The sequence below is a fragment of the Zootoca vivipara genome, chromosome 12 (genome assembly GCF_963506605.1).
Source record: "Zootoca vivipara chromosome 12, rZooViv1.1, whole genome shotgun sequence".
Taxonomy (NCBI): domain Eukaryota; kingdom Metazoa; phylum Chordata; class Lepidosauria; order Squamata; family Lacertidae; genus Zootoca; species Zootoca vivipara.
Window position 1 is genome coordinate 48578520 of NC_083287.1, and position 26650 is coordinate 48605169.

Consider the following 26650-nt stretch of genomic DNA (forward strand, 5'->3'; position numbering starts at 1 on the left):
ACAGCACATCCGATAAAACAGCAGTAGAGAAGTTACCCTAAAACATAAAAAGAGGGAGAACAGTATGCTAGAAGCACACATAGTTTTGCTACTGAAATTCACATGCTTTTTCTACAGACATTTAAAAAGTAAAGTATAAATTGGCCCTTAAGGCTGCCCACGCTGATTAGATTGCTGGAGATGTTTTTTGTAACCTTTAACATCTATCGGCGCAATCATTCCCAGCTCTGACTGGTGCTTTTGCAATCACTGCAGAAACATATGTAACTAGTACATCAAACAGCAAATTTCTAATCAAAGGTGACTTTTGTCAAACAGCAATTGTATAAACATGTAGCTTAAAATCTTAACATTTGTGTCAGTCAAATTCAACTATATGTCATCTGGGACAACTTCCTTCTGTTTTGAAGTCTGTCCTTTTATCTATTTATCTGTCTACTAGCTGGTCCTGCCACACGTTGCTGTGGGTTATTTGTATGATTTCCCCTACCCTGTGCCGATCCATGACGTATCCCTGTGATTCCCCCACTCCTCCCCTCACCCCCGGCTTATCCCTGTGATTCCCCCCTCATCCCCCTCCCTCATCCCTGTGAATCCCCCAACTCTGTCATGATCCATGACCTATTATGCCCCCTCTTCCCCCCACTCCCGACTTATCCCTGTGATTTCCCCCCTCTCCTCCCCCTAACCCCCCCTTCCCCCTGTGATTTCCCTCCTCTCCTCCATCCAACCCCCCCCCCCGAGTTATCCCTGTGACCGTTCATTTTGCACACAATCATTCCCCAATGTGCATGTTCTATAAAATTTTGCCCAGTCCCAACCCTGACTCCCCTACCCACGTGTGTTATGTGAAATAACATTTATTCTACCCAAAGGCACAGCCCTGTAAAAGGCCCATATTCAGTTGATTCTATGCTGTGGCCTATTCCCCCCATCCCCCCCGGCAGACCCCTAAATCCACTCAGCCTAGTCTGCAAAGCAGAGGCGAGATACTGTGGAGAGGGCAGGTTTCATCCCTATGTCTCCCCCCACCCTGTTCTGACCCATTACCTATCCCTGCTCCCTATTCGCCCCACCCCCACCCCCGATAGGCCCCTACCTCCACTTGGCAATGTTGGGCCTTGTTGCTGCAAAAGGCCTTTTTTAGTTGGTTGCTGTGGAATTTTGTGATATCATCTGGTGGTGCGGCTTTCGAGGCAGCACTGGGTGATCTGCCTTTCTATTGGATGCTGCTGGAGTCTTCAGAGCTTCTGCTGTTGATGTCTAATTTGGGTGCCACTTTTTGTGTTTAATCATTCTTTTAGGTATGAAAGGTTTACTGGGGGGGGGGATTATGCCAGATCCCTCACTGATGGGCATGGAATGTTGTGGCCAAATTTGTTACATTACAGTTCAGCAGTTACGGAGAAAGGCTGTTACATCTGCGTGCGCAATGCCTACATATATATATTTCATCTGTTTGTTTACCATATTTGTATGGTACCTAATGGCAGAGGCTATCTACTCCAGGAGACTTGCAGCAGCAAGATGAGCATTAAAATCCAGTTATAAACATGAGGACGAGGTGATCTAATGCTGCTATAAATAAAACCCTCCAGGATTAAAATTAAAACCAATAATTTAAATATATGTCAGAAGCCAGGGAAATTAAAAAGAGGTGTTTAACCTGGCACTGAAACAACAACCCCAGCACCACCAAAGAAAAGGCACCAGGCAAGTCTTTGTGGGGGCAGCAAGCCACTGCCAGGGTACCACTTCCCAAAATGCCACCTGCTGCATCTTACCTGCCAGGTAATGCATGTGAGGGATGATGGTGATGGATTGATTATCTGCCTTTCACCAAAAAGTCCCAGGGTGGGTCACAACAATGTTAAAGCACAATGTTAAAACAGTTTTAACTTTGAGGAGTAGGTTAGTTTCAGAGCCGGCCCACTCATGAGACGGGGTGAAGCAGCTGCCTCAGGCAGTGGAAGTGCCCAAGGCGGTGGCCCATGGGCTATCACTTCTGCCACTAGAAGGTGGGAGGGAAATCCTTATACCCCTTCTCCATACAAAGCCAATCTGATGACGATGCTCTCATAGTCATCTTAATCTGTGCCGTGCACAGCACAGGGGTCAGCCCAGTCCTACTCAACTGACATTCTGTTTCCTGGCAATCAGCAGTGAATGCAGGTGCACAAAGACGCCAGCTAAGCACAATGCCAGGATTTCAGCAGTCAGACTGAAAGGTAGTGGGATCAGCCCTGACAGCAGGGAGAATGAATAAAACCCTTTCATTCTTTTAAAAAAAAGATCTCTAGCAATGGAGTGCTATCCAGCTTAGCTCCTACAGTGCGACCAGATGTTCCCGTGGCTCATATGGGGGAGTTGAGCAGAGCGCATGAATGTGACGTGTAGGAAAAGCCACAGGAAAGGTTTACCTGCTCTGCTTCAAAGAGCCATAAAATCCAACTGTGTAGGAAGGTACTGACGGATTAGATTAGAGACCTGAGAGGAAGCCACAGAGGATCAAAAATTGAATTGGTTCAAAAGGATAGGGAAGGGGCAATTTCGGAAAAAGGCACAGGAAATCGTGATGACTCGATAGGTGCAGATGCTGTAACAGTGAGGCCCAAATCAGATCAGATCTATTAGTTCAGGAAAGGCCTGGAAATTAGATTAGGTTCCTCAATCCTTTCTCCTTCCTTCCAGCATGAAATTGGAATTCTGCATTTGCATTGCCATGAAATTCACATTTACCTTCTCAGCTTGGGGGTCACAGAGACTTATAATTAAACTTTGAAAGTGACGGGCCTTGGAGACAAATGAGGGTATGGGGACAAATATGCAAGTCCCTTGAACTGCAGAATCCAAACTGTAAAGGGAAGCCAGGCTTGCCATATACCCAGGGAGGGATGCAGCAAATTTCACTTTGGAACACTGTAGCCAAGGCTGTTATCTTACCTGATTCAGCATCTGTAGCCTGTTCCCGTGCAAAATCTGGTGAGGAATTCCTGACCATGGATTCCTGACAATCTCAGATTCTGCTGCTACAATTTTCATGAGTGCCCATCTGCCATGAGTGCCTTATCCTGGTGGCCTGGTCCTGAACACACCCCTGCTGCCCAACTTGGAGTTGGTGCTGTTGTGGTGGTTAGCAAGTCTTGCATGTTGCCTATCCTAATGACTATCTTTTTCTGTAGGACTTTGGTGATGATCGTGTAAAGTAGGCAGCCTCGCCATACCTGATGCAGCCCTCCAGATGTGATTGCACTACAGTTCCCATCAGCCCCAGCCAAAATGGTCAATGGAAGGAGTGATGGGAGTTGTAGTACCTCCCCCCAAAAATTTTTGGAGAGCACCAAATTGGGGGAGGCTGAATTGCATGTTAACCATTTGATATTTGCTGGCTAGAGTCAGTCCTGCCTTCCTAGCCAATGTTTTACATATACAGTAGCTAATTTTGTTGACATGTCATGCAACAGGCTATGACTGGGGTGGAGAATCTGTGGCCTTCCAGATGTTGATTGATCCCAGTTCCAGTTAGCCTCAGACTGCATGGACAATAGTCAGGGGTGATGGGACTTGTTGTCCTGCAACATCTGTGTGTTAGCATTTAAGCCTGCCCTGGGGGCCAGTTGTTAGACTGGACCCACAGAGCATATTGTGATTGCTCTCACAAATGTGAAGAACAACACACGTCAGTAAATAAGGCTAAACTGCTTTATTTACATATAGACTGGTGGGAGCTCTACATCACGGCTCCCTCTCTCTAGCTTCACAGCCAGTAAAGAGAAAGGACAAAGGAACAACAATCCCACTTCAGGAACAACAGTAAGACAAACATCCTGTCTACGTCACATCCACTCTGTGGGAACAAAACACATACAGTCATATGATAATCCTATGACTGCAGACGGGGAATGAATCTCCTAACACTGTGGAGCCATAGGTTAATCACCCCTTGCAAATGAAGGCACAGTGATATCACAAATGCCTTCCTCCAAGGCACTCAGAATGCCTTGGCATACTGAGAGAGTATGGTCAGAGAGAGAGAGCGTTTCATAACTGAGTTCTAGTTACAGGTAGGTAGCCGTCTGAGTTCTAGTTACAGGTAGGTAGCCGTGTTGGTCTGAAGTAGTCGAAACAAAATTTAAAAAATTCCTTCCAGTAGCACCTTATAGACCAACTAAGTTTGTCATTGGTATGAGCTTTCGTGTGCATGCACACGTATCTGAAGAAGTGTGCATGCACATGAAACCTCATACCAATGACAAACCTAGTTGGTCTCTAAGGTGTTACTGGAAGGATTTTTTTATTTTGTTTCATAACTGAGTGTGAGCTTAAATGTGAGTCTCTTCAACCCTCCTCTAGGAATCTGACCAATGTACAAACATTGTCTGGAGAGTATCCCACATGACTGGTCCAAAGGTCAACCAAGGTTGTGAAAACTGACCTCTATTCTCCAATGTCAAGCCAATGCCTCACCAGACAACACTCTCCCCTCCTTATGATCGCCTCCACAAGCACCGTTGGTCCTTTGTGAAGCCAGAAATAGGATGTTTGAAAATAACTGCAGACATCGGATCACATCCTGCAGATTAGCAGAGGGTGGAGACGCCTTGGTGTCTACGCCTTGAAGCATATTTATAGACCTACTAAAGGTGGGTCTAATTTATGTGTTACTTCCTTATAAATATCACTGTGGTAAAGGTAGGCTTGCTAGCTTCCGGTAGCTTCTCTGAGATGGATGCTTCCAGGAGAGCTGAGATATTAAGCCGAGGGAGAGGGAGCTGTCTCATTTGCAGGTATCCATTGAGGCAGTCATATGGGAAATGTTAAATTATGCTTGCAGAGTCTTCTGTATGTGCTTTGATTTCCTCAGGAAAGTAACAAATGGGCGAGACACCCTTCTCCCCTGCCACCCGGTTTTGGTGCTACACCCTTAATACTGAGTTGTTAGGGGAATCAGACGTGTCCCGCCCCAACAATTATGAAGCCTTTGGCTTTTTCTCGAAGGAGCTCAAGGTGACATACACGGTTCTCGCCCTCCACAACAACCCTGTGAGGTAGGTTAGGCTGAGAGGCAGTGACTGGCCCAATGCCATCCAAGTGGAGATTTGAACCCTGGTCTCCCAGGTCCTAGTCCAACACTACAACCACACACTACACTAGTTCTTTACAGGGAGCGAAGAGAAGGCAACCCATTGTTGGCACCGCACTGGTATTTCTCTTCTAACACTTGTGAACACATGTCTGTAAAGTCCAGGGGTGGGCAACTCGAGTTCCTTCAGATGCTGTTGGACTACAACTGCCATCATCCCTGAGCATTTGAAGTGCTGAAGGGAATTGTAGTCTTGGGAGTGGTGGCATGAATGCTACTGAAAATAGCAATGCACAATGCAGGGAGTGGGGGGGGCATCTCTGTGCCCCATTTGTGTGGACTGCCTGCACTCTGTCCTCTCTGGGATTTGTGTTACTTTAGCTAAATAGACAAGTAAATAGTCAAGGCGTCTTTCATAGTGAATGAAGACTGGGCAGTTCAATACAGCTGATGGAGAATGAGATCATTAAGAAGGTAAAGGACCCCGACAGTTAAGTCCAGTCGTGAACGACTCTGGGGTTGCGGTGCTCATCTCGCTTTAAAGGCCAAGGGAGCCGGCGTTTGTCCACTTCTTCAGACAGTTTTTCCGGCTCATGTGGCCAGCATGACTAAGCCGCTTCTGGTGAAACCAGAGCAGCGCACAGAAACACCGTTTACCTTCTCCACATCTCCTGCCAGTGTATGTTGCAACCTCTCCAACTGCAACTCCCAAACGTGACAAAAAGAGAACAGCATTAGAGTCCCATCAGAAGCAACTGTGGAGCAACTGTGGGGGAAGAGAGTCAGAAGATGGGCAGGTGATGCTATCAGTGGAGGGAGGGGACACCAATATTTATCCCTTTTGTTTTAATTTAGCATACTGACATTTGCCCTTTCAGGAGGAAGCCCTACAACTCGCAGCACTCTTAATGGAATGTAGGTTTGAGCAAATAAGGTCTTAAGGTCTGTTTTTTTATTTTAAAAAAACTAATGAAAACAGGGCCGTATGTGCTTCATTGTGGAGAGAGTTCCAAATATACAGGGCCACTACTTAGAAGGACCTGTCGCAAATGTCCACAGGGGGGAGAAGAAGAAGAAGAAGAAGAAGAAGAAGAAGAAGAAGAAGAAGAAGAAGAAGAAGAAGAAGAAGAAGAAGAAGAAGAAGAAGAAGAAGAAGAAGAAGAAGAAGAAAGAAAGAAAGAAAGAAAGAAAGAAAGAAAGAAAGAAAGAAAGAAAGAAAGAAAGAAAGAAAGAAAGAAAGAAAGAATAGGAAGAGTTTGGATTTGTTATCCCGCTTTATCACTACCCGAAGGAGTCTCAAAGCAGCTAACATTCTCCTTTCCCCTCCTCCCCCACAACAGAAACCCTGTGAGGTGAGTAGGGCTGAGAGACTTCAGAGAAGTGTGACTAGCCCAAGGTGACCCAGCAGCTGCATGTGGAGGAGCGGAGACGCGAACCCGGTTCCCCAGATTACGAGTCTACCGCTCTTAACCACTACACCACACTGGCTCTGGAAGGCAGGCCTGTGAACAGGACCTTAGAGACCCATCTTAAGGCTTGGGCAGGTTCATTTGGGTACAGAACATCCTTCAAATAACTTGTTGTAGCCTCACTTGGGGGTCTGGGTTTAAAAATGAAGGCACAAGCTAAGGACCTGCCAGCCCTGTTTGCACAGTCATTAGATTAATAGGACCAAGTTAGCTTTAAGACTTTGTACATGCTCACTTTGAAGTCCCAGTGGGACTTATTTTCAATAAAAACAATGCATAGCTTATGTATGGAAACATTAATTGTAGCATTGGTGCCTCTGTCTGCATTTTCACTGTTACCCCCACACCTATCAAGCAACACAAGTTTAGCATCATGCTTTGTGCCATTGTTCTCAGTCTGACATAGCGGGCAACAAACATCTCAGCAAATAGATTCAATTTTTGCTGCAACAAATTTTATGATCGGGCCATAAGTCACTGAAATGGAATTCAGAATGAAAACTGTATTGATTCTTAGAACACCAAAAGATAAAAACTTCTGTGTTTTGCGTGTCCTGGAAAAATGATTAGATTTGTGTATGTGCAGCAAGAAATATTAAGAGGCAAAGAGTAATTTTGCACAAATGCCTGATTACATGAATACTTAATTATCTGTCACTTAATTAAAAAAAAGAACAAAGTATTAGAATTGAAAGTGGGGTGGGTTTTTTTTAAAAAAAGAAACACAGCATATTAAATTTCGTATATTTCTGCTGGGCTTTTTATACATCCACATTACTTACCTCAAGACAGCTTCATGCCAATTTTAATAGCTTTTGCTAAAACTCTGGATGAGAGGGAGAGTGCCTTGAGGGGGGGAAAGGCAAGTATTAAAAATGGGATTGCGCTGCAGAGATGATAATTCCTTATAAGATATTTCCCCACAAATCATCTTAACGTTTGTAGTTAAACAAATGCTCTGAAAATGAAACACTAAAGCTATCACAAGGATGACTGCCTGGGTCTCTGTACCCTTTAGCTCTTGACAAAAATAAATGAACGGGGGAGTTAAAAGGATACAACCATCTTATAGTATTCTGTGGTGGTACTTGTTGATCCCACTCACTGACCACCACTCCCATGCCATATTCCCTTTTATGTTTTCCATATTTTCTAGAGAAGCCATCTTGGTTTCTGATTTGATCCTGGAATGTCCTGCTTTTCCTTAGGATGTCCCTTTTTCCACTGGAAAAATGTTGGAGGGTATGGAGTTATCCCCCTTCATGGATCGCTGCCTTGTCGTGGCGAAGGGGCTTAAATAACTTAGTGAAGTTATGTTATGTGGGACAAGAAGCTGTAGTTAGAACTGGATATGGAACAACTGATTGGTTCAAAATTGGGAAAGGAGTATGACAAGGTTGTATATTGTCTCCCTGCTTATTTAACTTATATGCAGAATTCACTATGCGAAAGGCTGGTCTAGAGGAATCCCAAGCCAGAATTAAGATTGCCGGAAGAAATATCAACAACCTCAGATATGCAGATGACACAACCTTGATGGCAGAAAGTGAGGAGGAATTAAATAACCTTTTAATGAGGGTGAAAGAGGAGAGCGCAAAATATGGTCTGAAGCTCAACATCAAAACAACCAAGATCATGGCCACTGGTCCCATCACCTCCTGGCAAATAGAAGGGGAAGAAATGGAGGCAGTGAGAGATTTTACTTTCTTGGGCTCCTTAATTACTGCAGATGGTGACAGCAGTCACGAAATTAAAAGACGCCTGCTTCTTGGGAGAAAAGCAATGACAAACCTAGACAGCATCTTAAAAAGCAGAGACATCACCTTGCCTACAAAGGTCCGTATAGTTAAAGCTATGGTTTTCCCAGTAGTGATGTATGGAAGTGAGAGCTGGACCATAAAGAAGGTTGATTGCCGAAGAATTGATGCTTTTGAATTATGGTGCTGGAGGAGACTCTTGAGAGTCCTATGGACTGCAAGAAGATGAAACCTATCCATTCTGAAGGAAATCAGCCCCGAGTGCTCACTGGAAGGACAGATTCTGAAGCTGAGGCTCCAATACTTTGGCCACCTCATGAAAAGAGAAGGCTCCTTGGAAAAGACCCTGATGTTGGGAAAGATGGAGGGCACTAGGAGAAGGAGACAACAGAGGACGAGATGGTTGGACAGTGTTCTCGAAGCTACGAACATGAGTTTGACCAAACTGCGGGAGGCAGTGCAAGACAGGAGTGCCTGGCGTGCTATGGTCCCTGGGGTCAAGAAGAGTCAGACATGACTAAACGACTAAACAACAACAATGGAATTCTCCAACCCCCAAGCCATCTGAAGGCAATCCTGTATAGGGAAGGTTTTTTTAAAAAAATCTTTAATGTTTTATTATGTTTTTATATATGCTGGAAGCTGCCCAGAGTGACTGGGGCAACCCAATAAGATGTGTGGGGTATAAATGGTAAAATAATCATTATGGAATGGGACGTCCCTATTTTCATTGGAGAAATGTTGGAGGGTATGGTTTTCTTCATACACTGTCCAGTCTAGAGCCTAGAAAGTTGTCCACTGCCATTAACATATCACACACACACACACACACACACACACACACACACCATACATTTAAAGCACATGGCTTTCCCCCAAATCTTGGGAAATGTAGCAGACCCCTCACAGAGCTACAATTCTGTGAGCAATTAACAAACCAGAGTTCCCAGGACTCTCTGGGGGAAGCAAGGTGCTTTCAATATATGGTATGGATGTGGCCATAGATGAAGTTCAAGAAAACCATGTTAATGCCTTTCACACCTTCCCTTCACACTGAAGGGAGGAGGAGGAGAGCAGGGTTATGTCTCTAAGCTCTAGCCTGTTCTCCCTACATTCAAAACAAGGTATGAAAGGATCAGTTCTGTTTCAACCTGCTGGTACACAAGTTCTGATGGCTCGGGATTCCTATGCATTCTGTTTTGGCCATGCTGCATATTGTTCAACATTAGACAATGGGTCCATATAGTTCAATACTGTCCACACTGACTGGCAGCAGCTCTTCAGAATTTCAGGTAGGGATCTTTGCTAGCACTACCCAGATGCCAAGGTTTGAACTTGGGACCTTTTGTGTATACAGCTGGAATTGTACACTGAGCCCATTGTTTTTATTTTATTTTAATTATTTATTTAAAAAAAAGAATTACGCTGCTTGATACAATAAAAAATCTCTGAACAGTTTACAGGCATGTGGGTTTTAAATTAAGTGAGCGAGTGGTCCGTTGTGCAACTCGCACCAAGACAGAAGGCCCACGATGTTCCCAGTGAGTCCTCTTCTTGTACATTCCGAGGACATTAATTTCGAAACATATATTTCTTAACCATTCTCAAAAGCACATTTTTTAGCATTTACAAGTCGTAAACGTATAGATGTTTAATGTTCAGTGCATCACTGTGAGAATATTAATATCTCCTCGAGGAGCTGGAGCTGGTTTGAAATGGCAGCAATCATTTCAAAGTTCTTTCATTCCCATTAAAATGGTTTGCTTCAGTTCATCAATTTTTGGCGAAAACCATTTTGATGTAACTGAAACAGCTTCAGAACGAACATTGTCATACCCAGCCAGCCCTAATTTACTGGGAAGCTATTAATATGTCTTGCATCCTCACCCACCCCCAAGATGCTGTAGTTGATAGCCAACCCTCCTATATTGTTTTCCAGGCTGGTGGGCAGGGGGATAAGAGATTGATGGTATAATCAATAGTGGTCAGCATGGTGGGGGGGGGGGGCAGATGTAACAGATGTAACAGATTATCCCCAAATTCAGGTGGGGACTGCAGCTTGAAAGGACATATTAGCTATTCTTTCTTAAATAAGATTTTAAAACTCAAGGGTGAATGGGCTGGGATATGCTTTGCCAAATGGGCCTCTGTGTTCTTCTCTGCTGCTGTTTTTGTTTTGTCTTCAGGGTCACGTTACTTTGAAATGCAACTTGTGGTAAAAAAAATCAGAAACCAGATGACTGGGGTGGGAGTGGGAGACTTTGACAGGCTGTGGTCATATGGGACGGGCCTCCTGTCTGATAGGATAAGGCAGGTATAGCTATTGTTGCCTCTCTCTGCAGACTGCCCAGTGTCCTTAATCGACGGTGGCGGCGCATGCATAATTGGCAATGTTTGACTGATGCAAACAGTGCACATGCTGGGGCGGTCCAGAAATATGTCTGTGCTAGAATGGAATACCAAGGATGAATCAGTAAAATCTGTAATGATACGTTGGGCCATTGATATTGGATATAATATCGATTTTGAAAAATGGTATAAACTTTGGAATACAGACATCAAATTTACAGCAAGTGTTACGTTGAAAGAAAACTTATTCAAAATGATGTATAGGTGGTACCTCACCCCGACCAGGCTAGAAAAGATGTATAGGACAGGGTACAAAAGGTGTTGGAAATGTGGCGAAAAAGATGGGGATTTCATCCACATGTGGTGGAAATGTGACAAGTTAAAAACCTTTTGGGAAAGTATCTACAATGAGTTGAAAAGAATATTAAGATACACCTTCAAAAAAACACCAGAAGCTTTCTTACTGGGGCTGATTGGGGAGGATATAGAGAAAAACAACCGTAATTTTTTTCTCTATGCAACAACCGGGGCCAGAATTCTCCTGGCAAGGTTGTGGAAACAAAAGCAACTTCCATCAATAGAGGACTGGCAACAGAAAATGTTAGAATACTTGGAAATAGCTAAATTAACAGCAAAGATCAGATACCAGAGCAATGAAACCCATCTGAAAGAATGGAGTAAATTTATGAAATATATAGATAAAATTTGTGATTAAATCAATTGGAAGTAAAATAGACAAAAACCGCACCACGAACTGTTAAGAATAAACGTGAGGAAGAAGAAAATCTAAAATGTATGACTAAATCATTGTCAAGTGCTGTAAGGACCTTAAGGAAATTTGTGTTAAAATGTTGTAAATACTCCAACTTGGCACATTTATGAATAAGAAATAAAAATTGTATATGGAAAATGAAAACTACAATGCCCCAAAAAAGAAGACTGTAAGAAACAGAGGAAGAATGCAGGGAAGTCCTTGTGGTCGTGTGTGTTTTTTCCCCTTTTTCTTAGGTCTGTTCTATTATTGTGATAAACTATGTACACTATTTTTATTATTATTATTATTATTCCCCAAGACTATATATTTGATATGATATATATCATAAGAAAATAACTGGAAATGACAACAATATGAATGGATTTGTAATAATGTTTATTCTATAAAATAATAATAATAATAATAATATTTATTATTTATACCCCGCCCATCTGGCCGGGTTCCCCCAGCCACTCTGGGCGGCTTCCAAAAAAACAGAAATTCTAAAATACAGAAATCCATCAAACATTAAAAGCTTCCCTAAAATTAATAAAGATTATGTTACAGAAATATGTCTGTGCAGGCATGCAGATTCTGAATACAATTGGATAATGCATGCAGGCCTGACTACTTCTGCATGGTCTTAAAGCATCCCTAAGGGAATTCAGTCCATGCCACAGGGAGAGACAAGGGGCAAGGCTCATGATTCTAAACACCCATGATCTTTGGGAGTTGGCAAGATCCATTCCGAGCCACATTAATTGAACTCATTAATGACAAGATAGATGGATACATAAATAAAGTGTCTGTCGAGTTCCTCATTTGCAAATCTTGCAATTAAATTATTGCCCAGTTCAAACATTCATTTAAGGTAATTCATTTCTCAGACTGCTTCAGAGTGTTATATTCTCCTTGATTAACATTTCCCTGATTACTTCCATTATTGCAGCAGCAGCATGACGTTAATTTGTTTTAGGTAGATGGAAAGCACAGAAAGGCATAAATCTTCTCATTACAGCAGTGGCTTTTCAAGTTCCTTGCTTTGGAAGATGGACAACCACAGATGTATTTGCCATTCTCCAAATGTGCCCTGGTGGTATTTATCAATTAGGAGACGTCGGCTGTTGGCTGGATTTGAAACACTCCAAATAGCTTGCTGATTGGCACCTTTATAATTTTCCTTTTCATATGAACAAGTTCCCAACAATTTCCTGGTGTTCTTCGCGTAAAATAGAATATAGATATTCTAAGCCTCATTGGTCTCTGCTTACATCTATTTTAATATTCTACTTTTTCTTTTTTTTAGGATTAATTTTGATTGGCCACTGAGAGATTCTTCAGACCTTTTTAGCAGTTGCAGTCAAGCTGGAGATCTTCCAATCTAGAGAGGCTCACAGGGCCAAACTAGACAGAACATTTTTCATGCTTTTAGCCCTCTTTTTTCTGAAAAAATGTGCAAGTTCTCTAGCCATTAAACCACACTGTCCTCCTTCAGGGTACTCCATCGCCTGCTCTGCCCTCCATTAGGAAAATTTTTTAGAGCCAGTGTGGTGTAGTGGTTAAGAGCGGCAGACTCGTAATCTGGGGAACCGGGTTCGCGTCTCCGCTCCTCCACATGCAGCTGCTGGGTGACCTTGGGCTAGTCACACTTCTCTGAAGTCTCTCAGCCCCACCCACCTCACAGGGTGTCTGTTGTGGGGGAGGAGGGGAAAGGAGATTGTTAGCCGCTTTGAGACTCCTTCGGGTAGTGATAAAGCGGGATATCAAATCCAAACTCTTCTTCTTCTTCTTCTTTTATCTCCTCCTTCCTTAGGTTCCACCCCCACCCCCGCGGCCACCACCGCTTCATGATTTTTGGTTTCTTTGTACTTCTGCAGACTTTTGACTTCCCCTGAGACCTCCCTCATACATAGGTGGGAGAAGCCCACTGTTAAAGAAGATCCCTCAGACTAGCTACAGACCTTGTAGGAGCAGAATGCCTTGCCCCGTAGTACATGGCTTCCTTACGCTGCTTGTTTCCCCAACATAATGCATTTTTCATGCTATCTTCATTGAAAGGCGTATTTATACACATACTTCCCCCCTAGTATAAGTACTTTTGTATGCAGTACTATACTTGGCTGGACAACTGATTGCAAAATTCAGATAAATGCAAAGTTCAAACTGTGTCTGTGTTTTGGTTTGCATATTGTTTCATAAAGAGGGGGTTGACTTGTTTTGCTTTTAAATGCAAACTCAGTAGAATTTCTCCCCCATCTTTCACCTGTAGTTTAGAGAGTGTGGGTTGGCCGATTGATTGGGGAATAAACCGATGAATGAATTGCCCTGCCATTGGGTTTGAGATTAATTTTCCTCCTAACTAAGTCAGAAATTCTATTGCGAGATCTTCCCTTTACCACTTGTTGATGGGAACAAGAATTTAAATCAAACATTGTACATTTCCCTGCACATAAAGGGTAAACACGACGCTCGGGTGCATCACATTCTCAGCTCTGAATCCGAGCAGATTATATCTTTGACTGCCTGGAACTGTTTAGAAATACACCTCATGCTGGTAAATGCTTGCACAGCACTTCAGAGGCATGTTATTTCATTGATCAGAATTTAAAAATTTAGAGTCCTTCTGCTCTGGGAAAAAAATATGGCAAAACAAAAGCGGAGAAAATTGGCAGCCCGGCTATAAACAGTTCATCCAATGAAAGCTTTATTTGGGCAAAAGTTTCATAAATTGTGGGGAATGAGTCCATATTGATCAATCCTGCAGTAGTTGCCAACATTTAACAAAGGAAAATCACAGGATCTCCCATTTAAAAGGAGGAGTTTTGTCCTATAACCACAAACCGGTGCTTTGTCAGAACATAATAGCCAATTATATAGATATGAATGTAGCAGACTGGGTTTGAGTCACGCTGATTGAGGTTTGAGCACCTTGACATGACTGGATTCCATTTTAAAAGGGGGTGGGGAAGTCATATATTGAGTCAGAAACATATGGATATGTACACATGCCTGGCATTTACTTTGTTTAATCTTGACTGCAAGCAAATCTGTATTGTGTGTCTGCCTGCCTTTATGAGCTTCCCAGTTCAAATGCCACCAAGTTTGTTTCCAGCAGAGGTGTGCAATGGCATGCATGACTTGTCCTCCTTTTGAGGTGTGATTATGTTACTACAAACGGCCTCGGTCCAGTATACCTGAAGGAGCGTCTCCACCCCCATCATTCAGCCTGGACACTGAGGTCCAGCACCAAGGGCCTTCTGGTGGTTCCCTCGTTGTGAGAAGCCAGGTAGAGAAGCCAAGGAAGCCAGGGAACCAGGTAGAGGGCCTTCTCGTAGTGGCACCCACCCTGTGGAATGCCCTCCCATCAGATGTTAAAGAGAAAAACAACTACCAGACTTTTAGAAGACATCTGAAGGCAGCCCTGTTTAGGGAATCTTTTAACGTTTAATAGAATATTGTATTTTAATCTTCTGTTGGAAGCTGCCCAGAGTGGCTGGGGAAACCCAGCCAGATGGGTAGGGTATAAATAATATATTATTATTATTATTATTATTATTATTATTATTATTATTATTACTACTACTACTACTACTACTACTACTACTATTACCTAGTCCGGGGTGCTTCTGGACTCAGCATTCTCTTCTTTTTTATTAAAAGTTTTCAACATAAAATACAATAAAAGCCAAAGTAATCTGCGGGGGGGGGGGGAATAAGAAAAAAGCAAGAATAATAAACAGAAGAAAATAAAGAAGAAAAAGGAGAGAAAAGGAGAACACAAGGTCCCCTTATTTCACACACAGAAGAAAAACCCTCCCAGCTCTCGGAGCTTCCGCCTCTTTCGCCAGCCTTCCACCCTGGGAAATCCTCTCTGTCCTGCCTCTTCCACCTTCATGTTTGTATCTTCGCTAATCTAAGATAGGGAACTTCAAAAAAAAACCAAAGCATAAATGTACATAGGATTAACAGAAAGAAATCAAGAATTAGAGATCATAGAAAGGTAAATTGGTAAAAAGAAGAAAAGAAATAAGAAGGACTTCCGTTTTTCTGCCTGCCAATTATGTATATGATAATTATTCAAAATAGTCAAAGTATGTACTCAAGGATAACCTCTGGCTGCATTAATGCCCAGGTGTTCTCTCAATCTGCCTGGCGCTGTTTTCTCAATCTTCAATCCCAGGCATCTCAAATTCACCTTTTTCCACCCAAAAAGCTGGACTCAGCATTCTCAAAGGAGGTGCAGGTGGATTCAATGGCTAATTCAGCTTTTCACCAGCTTTGACCAGTTTGCCAGCTGTCACCCTACCTGGAGAAACTGAGCCCAGCTCATGTTCTTCAGTCATATGCAGGTTGGGTTATTGTAATGCATTCTATGGCGGACCGCCTTTAAAGATGGCTGGAAATCAGTGTAGAATGTGGCAGCAAGAACGCCGGTAGGGGATTGAGCATTCGGAACACACCGATTTTGTACCAATTATGTTGGCTGCCTGTTTGTTTCAAGGCCCAGTTTAAATGTGGAGGGCTGCCTGCACCCACATGAGTGGCGCGAGCAGATTGTACCTCCAGCAGTTTATTTAATTCAAGAGGTGCAGTGTTAAATACTACTCCAAAAGAAAGGGCAGCGATTGAAGTAGGATTGTTAAAAAGTAATAGCCTGCCATTCAACGCAACCCTATTTTTAAGCCTGAAATGCTACAATATGTTTGGATTTCTTTTATTTAAATAAGTAAAATGTTCTGCAAAAATCCCAATGTGCTTTATTTAAAAGCAGATACAAACGTTTTAAAATGGGTTCCATGCAGGGCCGGCTCTAGGTATAGTCCCGGTGGCGCGGGGTGCCAGGGTGCTGGGCCAGCAGGCGGGGCGCGGAAGCCATGCTGCGCGCTGCGAGGGCGGGGCCGTCGGAGCGATCTCCGTGCCTCAGCGCCAGGGCGCCCGACCTGCGCGAGACTGCCCTGGTTCCATGCCACCTTTGGGGGGGGGGTCAGAAGTAAACCCCCCTGGACTTACTCCCAAGTAAACATCCTGACAAATGGGTGAAATGATTCAGTAACACAAAACTGTTTCTCCTCTAATTACCGGGTCCATTTCACAAATTTGAATTACTTTCTTCACAGCCCTAGACTTCTTGCCCTGTGTCAAAACCTCTGAACTGGGTTCCTCTGTCAGTCTTTACCAAAATTTCCTCCTTCCTAGTTGATCAACAATGCTCTTACCGGTGAGTCCTTCTCTTCATTCTTCTTTGTAGACAAAAATATAATAGAACTGTTTGTGCTCTCTAGAGTAAACGCTGCAAAAGCTAAAATGCAGTTGCAGTCTCAGAGCAATTATATTCTCTTTTATGTGGGAAGCCTAAAACCACTGATCTTCCATCAGTATGACTCTGTTTGTGTTGTTTGCTGTATATTGTTAATAGATGAAAACCAGCAATGACCTAATAACCATACAAAAGTCACCAAACAGCTGCTTGGGGCTCCCTTCACACATGTGCACTTTTAATGGCTTCGACAACGGACTCCTCTTTAAAAATGAAGTCAGCTTTAATCCCTGTTTGAAGCTGAGTTAATATATTTCTCCATCTTCTAAAGCACGAGTCACCAAGCTTTTTTGGAGACAGTGGGCACATTTTGAATTTCCCCAATGAAAATAGGAGAACATCCAGCATTTCTCCAATGAAAATAGGGACCTCTTACTCCATCATCATCATCATCATCATCATCATTTTATTATTTATACCCCAGAGCTTCCCTATAGAGGGCTGCCTTCAGGTGTCTTCTAAAGGTTGTTTAGTTACTTATCTCCTTGGCTTGGTGGGTCACATAATTCCATAACCCCCCCAGAAAAAAAACATTTCTCTGATGAAAATAGGGATGTCCTAAGGGAAAACGGGACATTTTTGGATCAAATTAGAAACTGGGACAGCTTCTGTAAATCTGGGACTGTCTCTGGAAACTCTGAGAGTGTGCTGTGAGAGCCAGCCACAAACTGGTTGTTGTGAGGTCATGACATAACAAGAAGAAATGTAACCCAAGAGCTATAGACTTATTTTTATAAAAAAAAGATAAAAGAAAGAAAGAAAATGCTACAGTCTGGGGCACCTTCCCAGGTTGGGGACCATGGCAAAGCCTCTCTAAAACTCACTGTGGGGTGGCAGAGATGGGTGCACCTGTCAATTTCAGCTTTTCTCTAGTTTTAAAATGAGTTTTCTTAAGTTCTTCTTAAGTTCTTACAGTCAGCTGAATCCCAGAATCTTTTCGGGCCTTGTGCTCGTATGGAGTCCAAAATTATGGAGCCAATGGTATGTTTATTGATAAAAAACAACAAAAAGTTATAGCATGCAAGTCTGGAAAGGGGAAGATGTCTATGCCTAGGTAAATGTGCAGCTATTATTTCAGGTCGGCAAAGGGTTACATCAAAACTTTATCTTCACAGTGATTTCCATTGCGATCAAAAGAATGTTTCAGAAGACTCTGGGTCATCACAGAACCCCTTGAAACAGATGAAGGTTTCCTGAAAGAAACCAAGTCTCAGGCCTTTCCCGAAGCCAGTCACAGCTAGTCTTGCCCAGCCCTTCAGAGCAGTTTCCCAGCAGCTCCTGACTCCCGATCGCAGTCAGCATCTCTTCAAGGGTTACATCTCCCTTTGAAATCATGAAGGTGCTCTACTTTGAAAATAAAGTTTCCTACAAGAGAGGCAAATCTCCCTCTGATCAATATTTCATGCTGCCTTTCCTCTATTCTCAAACCCTGCTGGGATTTGATGGCGATTTTCAGCTGATGGTGACCTAGTGGAGTCAGCAGCACACATTTTATTTTCTGCTGAACTGTCATTAGGAAGAACGTTTATTCTTCCAGACAAATTGTGCACTCCTTTTAGGCAAAGCTTTGTTTCGGTGTGTCTGTGTGTGTGTGTGTGTGTAATGTCTCACCACCCCCTTTCCTTGGCTCAGCATGCAACTGTTCTTCCTGCCGGTTGCAGGCTAGAGCATACAAACCCATCAGGGGCCAGACGGACAGAGACACAGGTCTAAATTTGGCTACGGCTCGCTGCTCCAGCCTTAAACAAAGCCAGCAACGAGCAATGCCAAGCTATTCAAGTAACCTGCAGGGGTTCATAAAATCTGAATAATGTTCATCAAAATCGGAACATTATTCTGCTTATTGTAGTGTGTTTCAATATTTAATTGCTTGTTTCTCAGTTCTTTAAAGACTCCCAGCCTCACTTCATTTTTTCAGTTCTTCCTCGTTTAACTTAGAAGGCCTAAATAGCTTATTCCTTGAGCATGTCAGTAACTACGCTCTCTCCATTCACTGAAGGTCTGGGCATAGAAGACAAAGAAATATGCAACAGTTTCCGCCCCACCTTCTCTTGGCTTTAGATAAAATCTTCTCTTCAGCCCAAATTTTGGGGTCAGGAAAAACCAGGACGGTACAATCTGCATTTACCCACATTCTCACTTCTATGATACATCCCAGATACACCCCACCCCACCCATATGTTAGGTCGCCATATATACCCAGAGTGCCTGGGGCAACTCTGTCAGATGGGTGGGGTACTACTTCTACTAATCATAATAATAGTAATTTCTCAAATCAAGCATGGAACCTGTTTGATCAGAGATTGTGGGGGCGAGGGGATAGAAAAGTATATTTACACAAAGGCAGCAATGGCTCCATCATATTACTTCCAGCTGTCATTGGCCATGGAGTAGACTGCCCCTGAGAAACTTAGACTATTACGTCATTTCATTTAGCAAAGGTCACATCCACAGCATACAATCTAAAGCACTCTTCCGTCACTTTAACAGCCATGGAGAGTCCTGGGAACTGCTGTTTGTTATGGGTGTTGGGAACTGTAGCTCTGTGAGGCAAACACCCTTAACAAACTACAGTTCCCAGGATTCTCTTAAAGTGGTATAGGATTGCTTTTAATGTTTGGCATTGCTGTGACCCATATCTACTAGGATCAATGTACTGAAGGCAATGATTTGATCTGCCTAGGTACGCATTTTTATTAGTGGTTTTGTTTTAATTTTAGATTCTGCACAGCAGATCAATTAAAAGGAATAACACGCACCTCATGACGTTATTGACAGTTTCATTAATATTAACGGTCTTGCGACAGACACCGCTTGCCAGCGCTGTCACGATTTAGACAAAAACGCTGCATGAAAAGATGCAAATGTTGACAGTAAACTGCCACCAAGTGAGGTGATGATTATTTATATAAACAGCAGAGAGTTCTAAAATTTCCCTGGGATAATGGGAGCAGATGTTACAATAATGCATTATTTAAGGATAAATGTCAATGCAAATCTTATTTATAAGAGAACATTGCTTAATTTTCAATTAAATACGCAGCGTTTTCTTGAATCTCCATAAATACAATGGCGCACATTCAGCATTTGTTAAGCATTCGTGGAGGTCTACAGTTTAGGGCTTATGAAAGCTGTAGATCATGTCTCCCTCCGTGGTATACAAGGATGTTTACTGCTGAAGGCTGGGGTGCTGTGGAGCCTGTAAATCGTCTGCCAAAACTCCTCTCTTTCACATCTGCAGAGGAGATATGGGAGACGGGGAGAGAAAATAATTATCTCCTCTTGGACCATTACACTCTCAGTAGCAAAACAATTTTCCAAAATGAGTCGGTTAGAACACAATGACGGTGATAGAAGCCAACCACTCTCCTGTTTTGGAATAGTGTAATAACAGAGTTCTATATGCAGGTTTTATCTGGGGCAGAAAGGGGTTATATGAAAAATCTTGCTCTTACTTTTCCAGCTATAAATTCCTCCAACCCACATCAACATATTTCATATCATTGCCACTGCTGCCCTTTGTTTTAGTATATGTCTCAGAAAAGGAGGAAAAAACTGAAATGTACAGAGATGAAACCTAAAATGTAAACATGCCCAGTAAGGCCATCTATAAATCAGGTATTCAATCAATCAATCAATCAATCAATCAATGTTGAAGTATCTTGGCTATGGATCTCTTCCCGTGCTTCCCACCTCCCTTTAATTCCTAGTTATATAAACTAGATCGGCGGTAACCAACATTGTATCATCTGGATGAACTACAAATCCCTTCACATTTGAGAACTAATGTGGTGTGGTGGGTAGAGTGCTAGATTTTGACCTGAGCAATCCAAGTACGTATCCCCACTCAGCAAAAAAAAAAAAAACCTTTGTGACCATGGGCCAATCATTCTCTCTCAGCCTGGCCTACCTCTCAGGGTTATTGTGAGAATAAAAGGGAGGAAATCTGGGCTTTCTGGAGGAAAGGTGGAATAAAAATGCAATGATGAAAATATTAGGGTTCAGAGTGGCTTAGAAAGAAAAGAAATGTTTTATCTTACAGAAACGTCCTAATGTAGAAAGAGAAAAACTTCACAGCAGAACCAAGGACAGCTCTTGATCTCCTTCCCATGCCTGCAAAAATAGGGGAGACCCAACAGGGAGGATAGTTACTGTGGAGAAAACCCAAGTTATTCCCCCATGGATGTACTGCGAAGACATGGCATATAGACCTTCACTATGCCCACCAACAAATCCAGCAAAAACCACCATATTTCAGGTTCCAGTGGGAGGGATAGTATTGTTATGGGTTAGTGGGGAAAAGGGACCCCCAGATTCCTGGGTGCCAGGTTTTCTCCTCTAGATTCTTGGGTGTTGGTTTAATCGACAGGCAAGAGGGGCAGAGGGAAATGGCAGTCCTGCCATTAAACCATCGCAAAAGCCATCTACAAGACAAAGACCCTACAGTAACTAAGGGGGAAGTTGCCGTGGCAACGTGGGCATGATGTCACACCGGGAAAAGTTGTCCTTCTACATGGAGGGTTGTGTTTTTGGAAGGCTGTTCTGGGAACAAGAAGGAAGGGAGAACTCCATGCAGGACTGGCTGGAAGAGGCTGCAACAGTAGACCAGGGGCCATGACTGGCTGCTGCTATGGACCCAAGCTTGCTGAGCTAGATGGATTGATGCAGTATAAGACAATTTCTTAATGTTCCTAATGTGGCTTGAAATCAAGATACAGACTTTTGTGTGTGTCACCAGCTCTGCCATTTTTACTGGAGATGGACATGCTCTGAGATTTTATGGGGGGGGGGGGAACCCGTGGAAAAAATATGCAATTTCTAGGGGATCCATTGTATTCACTGTGTGTGTGTGTGTGTGTGTGTGTGTGTGTGTGTGTGTGCCCACCCACCCCTCTCTCTGGCAGATTTAGGGCAGTGTGAGGTGTGATGGCTCTGACAGGGTCCCAGAGTCTCCTTTCTCCTTCCCAAAGCTGGACAAGTGTTTAAGGCATGGGTAGGCAAACTAAGGCCCAGGGACTGGATCCGGCCCAAACGCCTTCTAAATCCGGCCCACGGATCGTCCAGGAACCAGTGTGTTTTTACATAAGTAGAATGTGTCCTTTTATTTAAAATACATCTCTGGGTTATTTGTGGGGCATAGGAATTCGTTCTCCCCCCCTTCAAAATATAGTCTGGCCCCCCACAAGGTCTGAGGGACAGTGGACCAGCCCCCTGCTAAAAAGTTTGCTGACCCCTGGCATAAGGGATTTAGGGAGGACGTAGAAGGGCTCTAGGACTCTGCCAGAGCCTTGCATCTCCTTCCCAATGCCTGGCTTAAGCCAGCGCTGCAAGGGCTGGGAGAAAGGTGTCAAATGGCCTTGCACAGGGTAGCATCTTACCAAGGTCTGCACTTGTCTCTCTAACTTTCTGTCTCACACACCTTTCCCCCTCTCTCAGGTGCCAAACTGAAAAGCACACAGAGCTGAAGGAAGTGAGAAGGAATGTTGCTCTTCTAATTTCCTCCTTCAGCTCTGTGTATTTTTCAGAGGAGAGAAGGTAAATCCACCCACCCATCTCTTGACAAAGGTGGCCATCATATTAGAGGCACCAAGGGGAGACCTCAAGGGCACCATTGCACTCACAGATGCTGCATTAGTGAATCCCACACCAGCCATAAGATAAAGTCATTGACATTTTATATCCATACCTCTTTACATATGGATTCTCTCTCTCTCTCCCTGCCTCCCCCCCCCTCTCTCTCTCACACACACACATCTGAATTATGCAGCCAACTGCTGGAAAAACAAACCACCAGCTTCCATCTGTTTTATTTTTCTTCCGTCAGACAAATCCAAACAGCAGAGAAGCACAGTTTAACATCTGCCAGCTGTATAATAGCTTCTCAGTGGGTGGCACTCACTGGCAACTAGCTTCAAGCCCACCAAGTCTGTGGTAGAACAAACATTGGAGTTGCCAAACGTTGTGGTGAAAGAAGCAGAAAGCAAATCAACAACCCCCAGATGGCCCAGTGGTCTGGCTTAGTATAACATAGCTTCTTCCCGTGTTGCGAAGCATGATGGAACTGTGGGAGAACTTTGGGAGAAAAGCAGTTTTGCATGTATGAAACTTCATGTAGACCACTTATGGAAGGGCTTATATCTCTTTAGGATGGTATAAGCTTCGCCCTACAAACAAAATAGAGAATGGAAATAGGAGTGCTAAATTCTGCACCCCCACTAGCAGCAGGAGAGGACCAGTAGCCAGGTCAACTGCAAAGCAGGCAAAACTTTTGTTACCTTCCTGCTTTGCTACTGCTCCTCACTGAAGTGGAAGGAGAGATGTTGGACAATCCCTGGAGGAAACAGAACCCACCTACCCCTGATTTTCAGCAGCTGGTCCAGACTTGGGATGGGAGGGGGTTAAAGGGGGGAATTATTGGTTTGATGCGAATGATTTTTGGATTAAGGGGAGGTTGTGGTTTTGTTTAGTTTTGTTTATTTGTTACTTAGTGGGACCAAGTATTGCTTCGCTTATTATTTGTGTATGGTTTTTAATGGATGTTATGAAATATTAATATGTTATATGATTCCCTCCCCTCCCCTCACTATGGTAATATGTATTGCATATCTTTTCTTGCTGTAAGTCACTTGGAGACCTTTGGGATCACACGCGACTAATAAGTCTAATAAATGAATGAATGAATAAACTGGGGTGGAGAGAAAGATGGCAGATCATGGGGCGTTCTGAAAAGATACCTCAGCTTCCAATTGGTTCAGTTACTAGAAGTCACCAGGGCCAAGTAGGAGGGGCAGGGAGCCAGAGCCCCTCCAACATTTTAAATGAAGGGCCCCCCAAAAAAAGTTTTGTGGTGGCGAGACATGCCAGTATGCCCCACAGCGTGTGCAAGTAACGTCAGCACACGGTGGTGCATGCTGATGTCATGCATACATGCCACAGGGCCTGAGAGCAGGGTATGTTGGTGTCATGCAGCCCTGGGCCATAGCTGCCAAGTCTCCTGCCAAAAAATGTGGGATCAGCAGCGGTCGCTTCTATGTAAGTCTGGACATGCGTAGAAGCGACTTCCAGTGCCACGCTACCCATGTATGGGCACCAGAAATCGGGCAGCGCCAGGACCCAAAATGGAGCCTCCCTGGCAGGTAGGAAATCCGGGGGATTTACGGGATTTTTTTTCAATCCGGGCTGCCAGAGGGAAACGCTTTAAAATACAGGGGTTTCCCCGCGAAAAACGGGACTTAGCAGCTATGCCCTGGGCCCCCTCAATCTTGGGGACAAGGCCAGATGACAGGATTGGCAATGGCACACTTTGGGCTTTCACATGTCAGCGGTGACCCTGTGAGATGCTAAAATTCGGCATTGTTGTGGCACCCCCTGCAGTGTGGCAGAATTGTTCACACTACCCTAAAACTGCCTCTGGGATTGGTCTGGTTTTGTACCAGGGTTTTGTTGCTTAGACAAAACGGCAAAAGTAAGGTGCGGGGAGGAGGGTCAGAGCAAGCACTGTTGATCCCTGGCTAATAGTAAACACCCTGCTGCTGTTTGCACACAAGACTTGAGCCGTGGTTACTAAATGGATGCTTTGCTAACAGTAACAGGAAACAAATGTGAAAATAATAGGTAACAGCTATTTAAAAGTGAATGATTCCAAGTGTCTTCCATTACGGCAGCAGAAGTTTCTAAGTGCTGTGGCAGTTGTGTAACCAGAATACGCCAGCTTTCCTTCCTAGCTCTTTCTCCTCACAAGAAAGGAAATGGATCAGGTGAAAGACAGAAAATCTATAGCAATTTTGTCCTAAATGGCCTATTACATCAAAATAACAGCTCCATATCATATTAGCAATTTTATCCCCTTTTCCTATTAGCATTGCATCAAGAGAGAGATTGATTGGTATTACTTATAGTGCAGCTGCAGTGATGGGAAGAGCTGAGCCTGCTGGTTGTTGGCCTGCTAGGAAGAGCTCTTAAAGAGGCAGGAGTCCTGCTGGAACCTTCTCAGTCTGCATCCTGGGCTACTGCAGCTGTTCCAGGTAAGATTGGGTGTGTACACATACAGCTTGACTAGTCATATTTACCAGTATTTCAAAGGCAGGGGAGTGGGTGATAGATTTGTAGAGCTGGAAAGGACCCTGAGGCTCATCTAGTCCAACCCCCTGCAACTAAAGCACCCATGACAAATGGCCACCCAACCTCTGCTTAAAAACCTCCAAGGACAGAGAGCCCACCACTTTACAGGGGAGTCCATTCCACTGTTGAACAGCTCTTACTGTTGGAAAGTTCTTCCTGAGGTGTAGTCAGAACCTCCTTTCTTGTAACTTGAATCCATTGGTTCGGGTCCTACCCTTCAGAGCAGGAGAAAACAAGCTTGCTCCATCTTCCATGTGACAGCCATTCAGGTGTCTATCACATCTCAACTCAGTCTCCTCTTTTCCAGGCTATACAGACCCAGCTCCTTCAACCATTCCTCATAAGGCTTGGTTTCCAGAAGGTCTCAGTTTCAATGCTCAGCCTCTCCAGGTTTTATTGTTTCCAGGTATAAAATTTATACACTGCTTGATTGTTGTTGTTGTTGTTTAAAGGACCATCAAAGAGGTTTACGAAGAGAGTTGGGAGTGTCTGCTATCTAAAACTCTGAAGAGCCGTTGGCCAGTAGTAAGCCAGAGAGACCAATGGTCTGATTCAATAGAAAGTCACTCCTTGGGATCCTGTGGCTCTTCCCCTGTGGTCTTTAATTTGTTCCTTGTCCCAGCAAGATCACAGTTGCTGTTCTGTCTGTACTGCCGTTTTTGGCTATACTGGGTGTTTTTTAGTAGGTAAGTTGCTATTGTTGTTTATCAAGCAGGGTTTAGATCCCTTCCCAGGGATGTCAGATCTCTGAGTGAGTGGGCGGGTCAATAAACCTGATCTCTTTTACGCATCAAGGTAAATGCACACTTAGGAACATCAAAGCACTCCACAGTGCACAGCCCGCCATTCCATTTGTTCCAGTTGCTTGGATAAATACAGTCATACCTCGGTTTAAGTATGCTTCAGTTTGAGTACTTTCAGTTTAAGTACTCCACGGACCCGTCTGGAACGAATTAATCCACTTTCCATTACTTTCAATGGGAAAGTTTGCTTCAGGTTAAGTACACTTCAGGTTAAGTATGAACTTCCGGAACCAATTACAGTCATACCTCGGGTTAAGTACACTTCATGTTGAGTACTCCGTGGACCCGCCTGGAACGGATTAATCCACTTTCCATTACTTTCAATGGAAAAGTTCCCTTTTCATAAGCTACAATCCGGGGAGATGGCTTCTGATGGAGCTAATAGCAGGAGAGGAACCTAATAGCAGTTGGTTGCTGCTGGGTACACGGACAGGCACCGTGCTGTTGCTAGCAAAGTCACTAAAATAATGCAGATGGAGTCCAGAGAGAAAATAAATCCTGATGACACTTTACTGAGGAGACTAAACAAAAAACAGTGTATAATTTGAGGAGGAAGGAACAGAGAGGCTTTGCTCTCCTTACACCAGACCTTGTACATAGCAAGGAGACAAACACACAGCAACAAAACAAGAAGAGGGAAACTTCCTCAGAACTACACAACCGATCAGAGCACCCATCCCCCTCTTGGCTAGTTGACTGTAACACTAACAGAATCAACACTTAAGTTGCGCACAGATTTTTAAAAATAAATATCTCTGTAGTTGCATTTCCAACAGTTGCACCATCCTTTCTTCAGATGCAATTGTATTTCTCTCCCTCACAGACCAACAGCTCTCTTGGTTCCCTCCTTTGCTTGCCCTCAGATCTCTATTAGAGTTTCTCTCCCTTAAAAAACAAACAAAAAATAATTCCCTCCATTTACTCTGACAACCCCTCAGGCCCCATGCTGTGGCTCCCTTCGGTCTGTGTTGTGCTGTCTTCTCTGATTTTGGGAGCT